Source organism: Pinus tabuliformis, chromosome 1_2 (assembly GCF_031772625.1).
Source record: "Pinus tabuliformis cultivar Carrire ecotype Pingquan chromosome 1_2, CPIR1, whole genome shotgun sequence".
In the NCBI taxonomy this organism is placed as follows: Eukaryota; Viridiplantae; Streptophyta; class Pinopsida; order Pinales; family Pinaceae; genus Pinus; species Pinus tabuliformis.
The window spans coordinates 313,747,457-313,759,834 of record NC_142298.1 but is presented as its reverse complement, the minus strand read 5'-3'; the positions used below and the strand labels follow the sequence as shown (position 1 = coordinate 313,759,834).

Below are 12,378 nucleotides of genomic sequence, written 5' to 3'. Positions count from 1 at the left end.
TTCCCTGACTTTTTCTTTATAGGGTTTGGAAATAATATGTAAAACATCTCACTCTTCCAATGGATATTACAAGGACAGTAAGTGAAATGTATTGATCCACTGAACTCTTATTTTGTTCACTAATGAACATTAAATAAATTATCTTTTGAGTCAAAAACTTGAATTATCTAACTCATGTGTCAAATTAGTTGATTTCTTTAACATACGTGTTAGAATATGTAATTCCCACTTGTCTCAATGTGTGTTAATCAGTCTGTTCCTATTGTTCAGGAAGTTGTTTAATTCTAGTTTGTTGGTTGAGAGATTCCCTCTAACTAGTAGTCCCATATTGGTTTGTGGTTTAGATATTCTCTCAACCAAGTGATTATATGTATAAGTTAGTTTGTCTATCTTTAGACAACACTTATTGTATTTATATGTAACATCATTTGATCAATGAGAAGTGTATATGTTCTATAATTTTGTGTTTGTATTAGAGGGTTTCCTAGGCTGGACTACCTCATGAGAGGGCCCAAGATCACAGGGAGAATAGTGTAGTGAGGGTGATTTTCCCATCATCCTATAAATATGAGTAATTGATGAAAGGATAAGCTTGGGAAAGGCATGTGTGTATGGAATGTGAAGAGCTAAGAGTGTGTTTCCTGACACACGAGCCTGGAATTTCTTTGAAGAGAGAGAGGCCTTTGCATTTTGAGGATTTGATGACGGGCCAAGGCTTAAAGCTTTATGTCTGGTGTGTCTAGTGAGAGGCTTCTATTCTCTAGTCTAAGCATTCAACTATAGTGTAGGTCCTTAGTTGCTAGTAGATTATGTAGTTATAGAGGACGAGTGACATGCAGCTTGGACGTCATGAGGTCATCAAGGAATATGTGAATGCCTATGTGGAGAAGTCTATGTGATGACTCTGCCAAGTGGAAGAGGAAGGTTATACACGATCTCAACATTGCATAATGAGTGTGCCATGTGTCCTAGTGATAGAGTGAGATAATTCCATTACGAGCCTGTAAAGAGACACACACACACGCACACACAGACACACATAGGGTTTTTTTTTGGAAATTATTATTTTGTGGCTCATTTGGTTGTTGTATTTAAAGTTAATGTTGTTCTCGGTAGTATTAATTTATGTATCCATGGTATTAAGGTGAGTTTGTGTGTTTCATTATCCTGTAAATCATGGCCAATCCTCTTAGGACACCTAAAACCGCTTCAAGATTCTTTATCAACTCAATCGATTAAGCAATCTAAAAATGAGAATGAAGAGTTTGCTTTTTCTGAGGTATCTATCATACGAACATTCACATGCTCAAGTAAAGGCTTCAACAAAATGGTTGGTTCGAGGGTTTCTTTGGAAGTGAGGATCCTGAGGTGATTTATAATTGATCCCATTCACTAGTTGGTCCTGTGCCTTACTTCGATATTAATAGGAAACTCAACAAATTCGATGAAGAAGAAGAAAATAAATGTAGGAGAATTCATGAAAGAAAATGCACAAGTCCAGGGTACTGCTGTGAAGGAATAAAATAAGCTTGAAGAAATAAGATATTTTGGCTCATAAACCATGATTAGTGTGTTGGATTATTGCTAAAAATGGTGAAAAAGTATCTCAAATTTTTGTAGTGCTTAGAGTTTATCTTTATGTCATATCTTGGAACTTAATAGAGATAATCGTTGTATTAATTCTAGCCAACTTAGTACGAAATATAGTGGTTTTGTTAGAATTGGCTACTCTAACAAATCAAACGTATGGAAATTCAAGATAGAGACTAAACATAAATGTTGAAGACATAAAATACGAAGACACCAACTTTGTGCATAATTTCAAATAAGGAGGTAAAAGTGAAGTAGAAAGTGATGCATTGTGATGAAGTGTAAATGGGCTTACATGTTGGGGAAGATGATTGGCACATATGAATGTTGTTGATATTTCTGTTGTTTTAAATCTTTTTCAATGCTTGTTGTACTTGAATTGAAATTGTTGTTATGATGCATGTGTGTTGTAAGGGGTGCATGATCGATTATACCAGACACCCCAAAGTGTTGATCCAAGTTTATAACCATAGGTGTGTTGTAAGCCCTTTTGAGTTAGGCATGTAGTGTTTATCCCTCTTATGTAGAGAGAGGATGTGACATCAAGTTGTGGAATTAACCACTAGGTAGGTACGAGGGTGACAGGTGTACTCGTATCTAAGCTTGATGTGTAACTGAAGAAGTTAGTATTCGATTAAAAGTGGGGGGAAATGTGAGACGGAATCAGAATGAAGGGACCAAGTCAAACAGAGTTTAACATGATTGATGAACCATGTAGGTGAAAAGGATTCCTATAGAACTAGCGAGTACAATGGATGGTACCCATGTACCTCGATATATGGATTTCTTTTTATATGGACATAAATAATCAATTGTATGTAGGTAAAAGAGAGAAAAGAAGAATTCTCATTATGAATAAATCCCAAGGGAAGATAAGAAAAAATCAAGACAATGCTCTTGGAGGAATTATAACAACAAAGTTTGGAACAATAACTAAGATTGGATGGTGAACAAATGTAGGTAAAGGTGCGTTGAATAATGGTAGACTCATGATTGTGTCACACATATGTTTCTAAGTAAGTCTACATATTTATGTTTGAGTTGGAGTTTGTAATTGTACCTGGGCCATACCTCCATTGTAGTGTAGGTTTGTGTTCACCAAGAAACCACTTGTGGAAGTGTTAGCTGAGAAGACCCTAAGCATGGTTGAGGGTTAGTTGAGAAAACCCTAGACATGGTTGCAAAACCCAAGATGATGATATGATGATGAAGGGGGAGGTATAGGTATGGATACATGTTTTTTGAATGAACCAAATTGTACATGAAGGGACATCCTAGTAGACCGGTGATTGCATCGGTTGGGCAGCCATGCATTTCAGTGGATTGTTGTTTCTTTATATGAACATCAACATTATGATATTATTAGTAAACATCATATTGTACTAGATTGAGACATTTTTCTAATTGAGATTGATACAAGTAGTCATTAAGGGGGAGTGTTAGAATATGTACTTCCCATTTGTCTCAATGTGTGTTAATGCGTTTGTTCCTATTATCTAGGAGGTCGTTTAGATATAGATGGTTGGTTGAGAGATTCACTCCAACTAGAAGTCCTATATTGGTGTGTGGTTGATATATTGTCTCAACTAAGTGATTATTTGTCCAAGTTGGTTTGTCTATATTTAGACAACACTTATTGTATTTATATTTATCATCATTTGATCAATGAGAAGTGTGTATTATGTGTGTTTTGTAATTTTGTGTTTATGCATGTGCCAAAATTAGCTTGAATATATTTTAGGAAGTTTTTATTAATGAAATAATTTTTTTATTTTTCATTGTGTTATATTTACTTCTATTGTTTTAGGATGGCCATTGAATATTTATTTAATTTCCATATTTTCATTATGTAAATATTTTATTTATTCTGTTGTAAATTTATAAATTTATTCTTTGCTAAATAATTTGTTTATGAAAAAAGTATTTTTCCTCTATGACTTGACTTCTATATTGGGGTTATTCAATATAAAATCTTTTGGCTATATTACATGTATAATTTTTTCATTGACATTTCAAACTTGATCAATATGGTCAATTATTCATCTTTCTTATCCTAATGATGTGCCATATTGATTTGGTTCAAAACTTTAAAGAAAAAATTATACATATGATGTATTTGAAAGATTCTATACCTAAAATAAATATTTATAGTCAAACATCAATTCCTTTTACAAAATATAGTATGGATAAAAAATATTATCTTTTCAACCTAAGTTGTAATGGTTCAAGTACTCTAATTAGTGTTAAGATTTTTTTATTGAAGGGTTATTGGAAAGAAGTAGTTATATAAGGAACCTATCTCTCAAGTATTTTGATGGATATAATCTTGGTGATGTGGTGGTATCATCTTTTTTTTTGAGTTAATAATTTAATATATGTATTTTTGTATTACAGTTATACATAAAATCGTGAAAAAAAAACTCATAGGTGATCAGTTTAGCACCTTTGTCTCCAAATAGGCCTCATAGAATTATAATATATTGTGTGCAATGTCCCTCTAGGGATTATCATGATGATGATACTCAACCCTAAGGGATGACCCCTACTTTCACATTCATTCCTTTCCTTGGCACCATTCCAAGGTGTCATCCACCAAATGCTAACAAAAGACTAGATATGGTGATTGAATTGGGTTTTACACCTTGGACTTACAAAACCATTGTTCTTCCCTTCCAATAAATAAATGCACATAGGTAAAATGTTGAACATAGTGTTTAGGTTGCATTTTATTAACCTAGAAACTAAGATGCTCACTTTCTAAAAGCTTGACATCTATGACACTAGAAAAATTCTATCCACATTTAGTGATCAAGATGACATTTGTGTGGTGTTCAATAAAAAGGTTAAGAAGAAAGTCCAATAATCTCCTCTAATTTTCCATCATGATAAGAATAAAAAATTAATACATTGGGTGAAATAAAACCCATGGGATCCATTATAACTTTTACAATGTATTAACTCCAATGCAATGTTATGCTCTATAACATTAGAGGTAGATCAATACAATGACTAAAAGAATAAGGAATCATCTGCCAAAATGGCCGTATTGGAATGTGGACATATTTTTAATTGTATAATATCCCTCCCACAAATTGTATTTACTCATTAGAATGTAGAAGTACACTTGCAACTATGTTTCTAAATTATCCCACACTCAAATTTAGTTCCTTTCCATATAATATATACACTTAAATCAATCCTATGTTCATTAATTAATTTCATAGATTTCCCCTAATATTGAGTTTTGTAGCTTGAAAGAGTACTCTAATGTTATCATATTCAAGATTTGTTAAATATTTTTATGCCACAGATGTCATTAATATTACTTCTTACACAAAATATTTTATTTCTAAATAAATGACATACAAATGTTATAAGAGAACTAATAATATGATTGCTGAGGGCGAAGTCTTCTCAAATTGTTCAAATGTATAATGAGTTATTGAATAATGAGTTATTGAAAGTCAATGTGACATTGAATGAACTTTTTTATTTTTATTTTTTTGTATTTGTGTAGACTAGTTAATTGTCTCAAAATCATACCTTTCAAGGTTTCATTTTAAAATTCTCCCAAGAAGTACATTCATCTAGAACTAGGTCCTCAATGGGCGTGAGTCATCTAGTAGGATCCATTACTCTAGTAAGATATGAGTGGATACAATTATTATTTAATTAGTAAATAATCTCACAACTCAAATACAAATACAAAGAAAAAAAATTACCGTGCCTTTTAAATAGTTGCCACTCTTAAACTGAATAATACTCTTATTATTTAAAGTTTAATAGATAGTGACAGCCTTAAAAAAATACAAAAACTTAACTTAGAAACATATGAACTATTTTTACTGGTTTTCATTATTTTGAATATAAAATATTTATCTAAAATATATAAAGATATGTTTAAAAGTTTTAGTTTAGTTTAGATGGAAAATTAGAGAAGATGGGGATGAATTCATAGTGACAGGAGTAATGACAGGTTAACCATTAATGAAGACAAATATTTATCTATTTCATTTATTTTTCTAGTGTGATAGTTATTTATTTATTTATTATTATTCTTACGAAAGCACTCAACCAATAAAAGAAAGAAATTGTATTGAATCTATAATCATTTATTAATATATTAGTTTTCTCTTGAACTCTATATCTCATCTCACATTTTTTAACTTATATTTTTCATTTCAATTTTGATGCCTTAGTTTTCGCTGGTCACTTAACATTCCCATGTGTAACCTCTGATCTCCAATAGAAGCACTTGATACAAAAGGGTATTCACTGCACATCATATGTTACTTTCTTGTTATGCTTACTTTTCATTATCAGTTTTTTATTTTATTTTTTTTTGCATTTCTTGATACACTCTAGTTCTTAGTAGATTCATAATACTCTTACATAAAGTTATGTAGATATTTATGAGTTTACATTCACAAGAGAAGGGCACGGCAATTCTATTTACTAATTCAATTTTTTCAATAGTGTAGGGATGAATATATTTCACAACTTTATTTAGGACAAATTAAAAATTGATTATGACCTCAACCATTGTGCATTTCCTACTTCATTAGTAAGTTAATTTCAGTCATTTCCACTTTTTCAACTAGATTTGTTAGCTTTTTCATTCTCAGTGATTAATATTATCTCAAATATGTTTGATTCATATGTTGGTGTGGTTAGTTCCATTTCATATATTGGTTATCGTGGTTTATTCATTTATGGAAGAGCTCGATATGGATGGTTTTCATAAATATTTTTTCTAGGGAGCATTTTGTAGAAGTTTTTATGCACTTCAATTATTTTGTAAATGGTATTAGTTTAACATATTAGTGTTAATTATGATATTTTGTAAATGGTATTAGCTTAACATATTAGTGTTAATTATGATACTTAAGTTCATTGAGTGAGGCACACAATAAAGATAAATTTTTTGAAAAAATTATCTCTAAATTTTTTCATGTTTTTCATATGAAGTTCAAAGTATTTAACCACTCAAATTAATCAACTAAATTTCCACAAACTTACTTTAAACATAAATAAATTTTCATTTATTATTAAAATGTCGAATTCTTGTTATCATTGAAATGTAAAATGTAGGATTTCAATACAAACAAGCTACGATATCGAATCACAACTAAATTTATCCCCAAAACTTTTCATACTTTTCATATGAAGTTCAAAGTATTTAACCACTAAAACTAATCAACTAAACTTCCACAAACTTACTTTAAACACAAATAATTTTTTTATTTATCATTAAAATGTTGAATTCTTGTTATTGTTGAAATGTAAAATGTAGAATTTCAATACAAACAAGTTATTATATCAAATCACAACAAAATTTATCCCCAAAACTTTTCATACTTTTCATATGAAGTTCAAAGTATTTAAACACTCAAACTAATTAACTAAACTTCCACAAACTTACTTTAAACATAAATAGTTTTTTATTTATCATTAAAATGTTGAATTCTTGTTATCATTGAAATGTAAAATGTAGCATTTCAATACAAACAAGTTACAATATCTAATCAATATATAAAATACTCTTATGGAGCAAGAGTTAGCAGCGATGGCGATGGCGAGGGTTTTGAACAGAGATCTGCTCGCTGCCGATTCGGTTCACAGGCTTGTCGCAAGGGCCGAGGGTGAAACACGGACCGGGGAAACGGAGATTGTCGGTGGAAAACACACAGATCTGTATGGTGCTGCGTATAGTTTTCAGAACGACGGGGTGAAGGTACCAACGGAGCTCTCCATTGTTGCGTGGAGGTACGAGGAGTTCCTGCGAAAGTTTGAGGCTCAAATCTGGAGCCCAGAACAAAGAAGCCCGTCTGGCTCACGGCGTATAGAGGCAAGACGCAGCCCACCACAGATCGTGCCGAGAACCGACAGGGGGAGACTGCATGAGGCAGATCCACGCCCTTCTACATCACACGGGCTCAATCAGAGCAGTTTTGGTTCAGATCCATGCGATCTAGGCCATATCCGACCACAGAATGATCTGAGGCACCAGATCGAACTCGATCAAGCCTATATTCGAGCACAGCTGGAGTCCAGGTGGCAGAATGGAGACATAAACCCTAGATCGGTCAGGGTTTATGCAGATCTAGACAAGAAAAAGGAAAAACGAAGCAAACCGGAGCCAGATCTGGAATATTGCCTACAGACAAAGCAGGTAACAAATTTTTGTTTTCAGATTCTGATTAAGCCCCCTCAGGGGAAATCTCGCTTAGTATGGGTTCATGCAGGAGACACCCCCATGCAGCTTAAACGTCAAATTTGGGCAGAAATGGGATACCCAGTTCAGGCCCAGCACCTGGTCAGTGGAAGGCGGTCCTTGCAGGACGGTAGATCTCTGGCAAGTTATGAGATTGGGCCAGGATCAATTATTTTTTTAAATCTCAGATTGAGAGGAGGGGCTATGCCTCAGGGACAGCCAAGCTCCTCTGGGGTAGACAAAGGGAAAAAAGCTGCAGCTCAGCATCAATCAAGAGGATCCTATAAAAACATTTTACAGGGCAGCAGAAATTCAGGCCCCCCCCCAGATCAAGGAGGACACATGCCCAGGCCATATATAGTAGATCAGTCAGAGAAAACCCCAGCTTTAAACTTAGATTCCTCAGGGCTTGATGATTTCGTCAAGTCCTATGAAACAAAAGCTTTAATATGCCGTTTCAATAGCTTTTGGCCTAAACCTATGGATCTTTTCCATTGGATCTTCACCAGCTGGACCATGGAGTGTGACATTCATTTATGTGCAAAAGGTTTCTTCATAGTTAGATTTACATCCCAGGAAGTCAGAGATACAGTCATGAGTGCCGGACCATGGTTTTGGGGAACAACAGGGCTGTTTGTAACTCCATGGTTCCCAGATTTTGATCCAAATAAAATGACGGTAACTAGAATGCCGGTTTGGGTTAGACTACACAACCTTCCATTGCACTTTTGGGATGAACGGGTGCTGGAAGGTATTGGGAACAGCATAGGGAAATACATCAAATCAGATCAGGACAGGATCGATGAAAGGATCTACACTTACGCACGCATCTGTGTGGAAGTGGATTTAAGTAAAGGGTTGCCGGAAAATATAAGGTTGATCTACAAACAACAGAACTGGTTGCAGGTTCTAGATTATGAAAACACCGCTTTCAGATGTAGGATCTGTCGACAGACAGGTCACTTACAAAGCACATGTCCAGAAGCAAAGAATAGAAAGAAGCAGAGGAAAGGTTGGAATTTTTCTCCCCCAGATTCAGAGGATGAAGATTCAGAAGCAGCAGAGGAAGAATCCCCAGCAGAGAAAACTGAGGTAACTCAAGAAATGGAGAAACAGGAAGGAAACGCATCAGACAACAATTCATCAGACATCAAGGCAGTGGAGACAAGCATGCAACCTAGCACGGGCGGCATAAAACGGCACCACCTCTCAGATAATTCAGATTCGAACAAAGAACTTGCTTCACAGAATACAGAAACACAGATAGTCATCGCTTCGATCGAACCCTCTCAAGGAGTGTGGCGTAAGGTCGAAAAGAAAAAGGGGCGAAAAACTTGATGCGTGAGTCCTACTCACTGCCGGATGTCAGTTTTTGCCTCCTTTTCTCTCTCCTCTTCTCTCTTTTCTTATTCTTTGTGCACGTTAGTTTCCTAACGTTGTGTGGGGTGCAATAGCACTCGGGCCCTTGCGGCAGTGTACGGATTGCTTCCATGCATCTGGGTACCAGCACTCTTTGCGGAATGTTTACTCATTCCTTTATGTAGCTTTTTTATTCTTGATTAATAGAAAAGCGCGGTTTTTTTCCTCGGAAAAAAAAAAAGTTACAATATCTAATCACAACAATATTTTTCAATGTAAGAACTTATTTGGTAAATGTTATTTGTTAAAACGGGTTTATTAAATTTTAATTAATAAAACATTTTAAAAGTCAACGTTTTTCCCATGTAAACATAAAATAGAATTGTTACAACTTAGTATTATCTTAGTTTAAAGAACTTATAAATTAGCTTGGAAAATAATGGAAATTTTGGTAAGATTATGACAAAATCTAGCGGAAAATTTTGAAAATCTGGGTTACAGCTGTCAAACTTCAAGATTTTAGGTGCCATAGGGGTTTTTGATGGTGTTGAATCCATTTCCACCATAAAAAAAATGATTCAAACACTCCAACATTCTGATTTTTTTGATTTTTTTTTTACTGGATTCTAGGAAGAAATCTGTCATTCAAGCGAATTTGTGGTGTCTGTTGACAACGTCCTTAACATTTGGTCCTGTAGCTGGTTATCACATCAATCTAACACATTAAAGGTCTCGAATTGAAGTATGAACGACGCCATTCTCGTGGCGTAGTTAGTTATCACGTTAGTCTGACAAACTGAAGGGTGGTACCATTCCTTTCCTTGCAACCATAAACATATGGTTCCATGACATTGTATAGTTGGTTATCAATTTAAAGCATTGAAGGCTTTTAGTTCCTTTCTGAAGGATTTCGGTTCAAGTCCAGGGGGCGCCATTCCTTTCCTTGGAATTTTCATAACAATGTCTTTCCATACAACATCCAATCATAAAAATGAATTACCACCTCCTAGATATCTAGTGCTGGTGTAGTTGGCTATTGACGTTGTCCACTGAGCCCGTCAAAAAAACTAGAATTTAGTAATTTTTTTCAAAAAATATGGCAGTAAGAGTGTTTGGATGTGTTTTTAATGGTGGAAATAGATTCAACACCATAAAAAACCCTAGGGCACCCAAAATTTTCCATAACCTAAATTTACAAAAAAACTACTAAATTTGATCAAAATCATGCTAGAATTTCCATGGTTTTCCAGACAAATTTAAAGCTCGATTAGACTACGACGTTGGTATCATGTCACTTTGGTAAACCTCTGATTCTCCCACGACACCAGATGTCTTTTACACTTAGTTGGTTGTCACGTCACTTTACTAAACATCTAGTGCCCTAGTGTGTTGGATACATGTTGTCACTCTAATCCATATCTGCTGCCGTGGTGTAGTGAGTTATTAAGTCAGTGTAACATATTTAAGGTCTCCGGTTCAAGTATGTCGCCAAGTATTTAGTATTTGCTAAACTTTTTCTTCAGCGTCAAGATTCCCTGTTATGAAAGTAAAGGAGTTGTCTTTAGTGCGACTTTTTGAACTTTCTAGTGTCAGAATTCGGTGGAAAATTTTGAGGTGAAATTTTGGTTTGTGTTATTTAAACTGGTTTTTAACTGTATATATAGATTCAACACCTTCAAAAGCCCCTAGGGCACTTCAATTGAGCATGGATTACCTATCAAACTTGTGATTTCAATAAATTCCTGCCAAATTTTAGAGAAATTAGACCAAAAAAACCCATAAAAAACTTCCAAAAAAATCACACTAAAAACAACTCAAAAATTAAATTGCTAAAGCTACCATCAAACCAGACGCCTTTCCTTTGTCGTTGGCGCGCCACTTTATCGGGTGCTGTGATGGACGTTACGTCGTTACTTTTGTAACAATAGCGTCATGATTGGTATTGGAGACCACGTAGTTGGTCTTTCTAACATCTGGTGCCGTGGTGTAGTTGGTTATCACGTCAGTCTAACACACTGAAGGTCTCCGGTTCAAGTCCGGGCGGCGCCAAAGTTAAGATCTTTGCTTTCAAGTCCGGGTGGCGCCATATATAAAGTAGTTAAATCCAATTTTATGTTCAAAAAGATGATTCAAATATTCTCATTTTATCTCCAAAAAGATGGTTCAAATACTCCCAGAAACAAAATTTAAGATCTTTGCTTCTGCAATATTCACAGGCACTTTTTTTTCATATATAAAGTAGTTAAATCTAATTTTATCTTCAAAAAGATGATTCAAATATTCTCATTTTATCTCCAAAAAGATGGTTCAAATACTCCCAGAAACAAATTTAAGTACAGTTAAATCCTATTTTATCTTCAAATTTAAGTACTTTATTCATATATAAAGTACAGTTAAATCCAATTTCATCTTCAAATTTAAGTACTTTATTCATATATAAAGTGCAGTTAAATCCAATTTTATCTTCAAAAAGATGATTCAAATACTCCCACAAACAAATTTTAAAGCCTCTGTATACAACGCCCACAACGCCACGAAGGAATAGTCAATGTTTTAAATGTCCTGTTAAGAAATGGAAAACTGAAAAAAATAAATGTATTGTCAAACCCCTTGACAATACATTGTTGTGCAAAAGAGATCACATGAATGCAGATGGCGTCAAACTTATCAGCTTTTACTCTGCCAACTTTATCTTGCACTCCCTGCTGATTGGGTTGAACATATGTTCTAATTCCTGTGCACATTCAGAAGAATTAGTTTGTTTTCCCTGCTGATGGAGATAAGCATATGTTCTAATTGCTGTGCACATTCAGAAGAATTAGTTTGTTTTCCATCTCCAGGTGCTTTTTCCCATCCGATGAGTGAAACTGCTGATTTTCAAAGTTTACATCCCATCCATCTTGCTTCAAGCTATTTCAATATACCTTGCAGAAGCAACGTTCTGGTGGTTGAAGAAAATCAAAATTTAAACATTTTGCAATGTTATAGGTTTAGCAATCAAAGGGATGCACAAATCTTCACCTTCATGGGGAAACTTGTTTGATGCATTCCTCAAATGGTCCTTCCAAACTTTCTACATATTCCTTACCAATACATGCATTTTTGCGGTCTTCTTTTTACAAATAGAGCTGAAAGAATTCTTCTATTATGTTTCCTTTTTCATGACTTCAAGTGCTGGAATTGAGAGAGCCTTTTTTTGGGGGGGAACATGAAGA

The 12,378-nt window shown here is 34.4% G+C and overlaps 1 non-coding gene across 1 annotated transcript; it reads left to right on the top strand.

Annotated features, from left to right (window-relative positions):
• Window positions 1-11,138: 11,138 nt before the first annotated feature.
• TRNAV-AAC (transfer RNA valine (anticodon AAC)) lies at window positions 11,139-11,212 on the top strand. The gene has a single exon. It is a non-coding gene; the product is annotated as a tRNA-Val (tRNA).
• The last annotated feature ends 1,166 nt before the right edge of the window (window positions 11,213-12,378 follow it).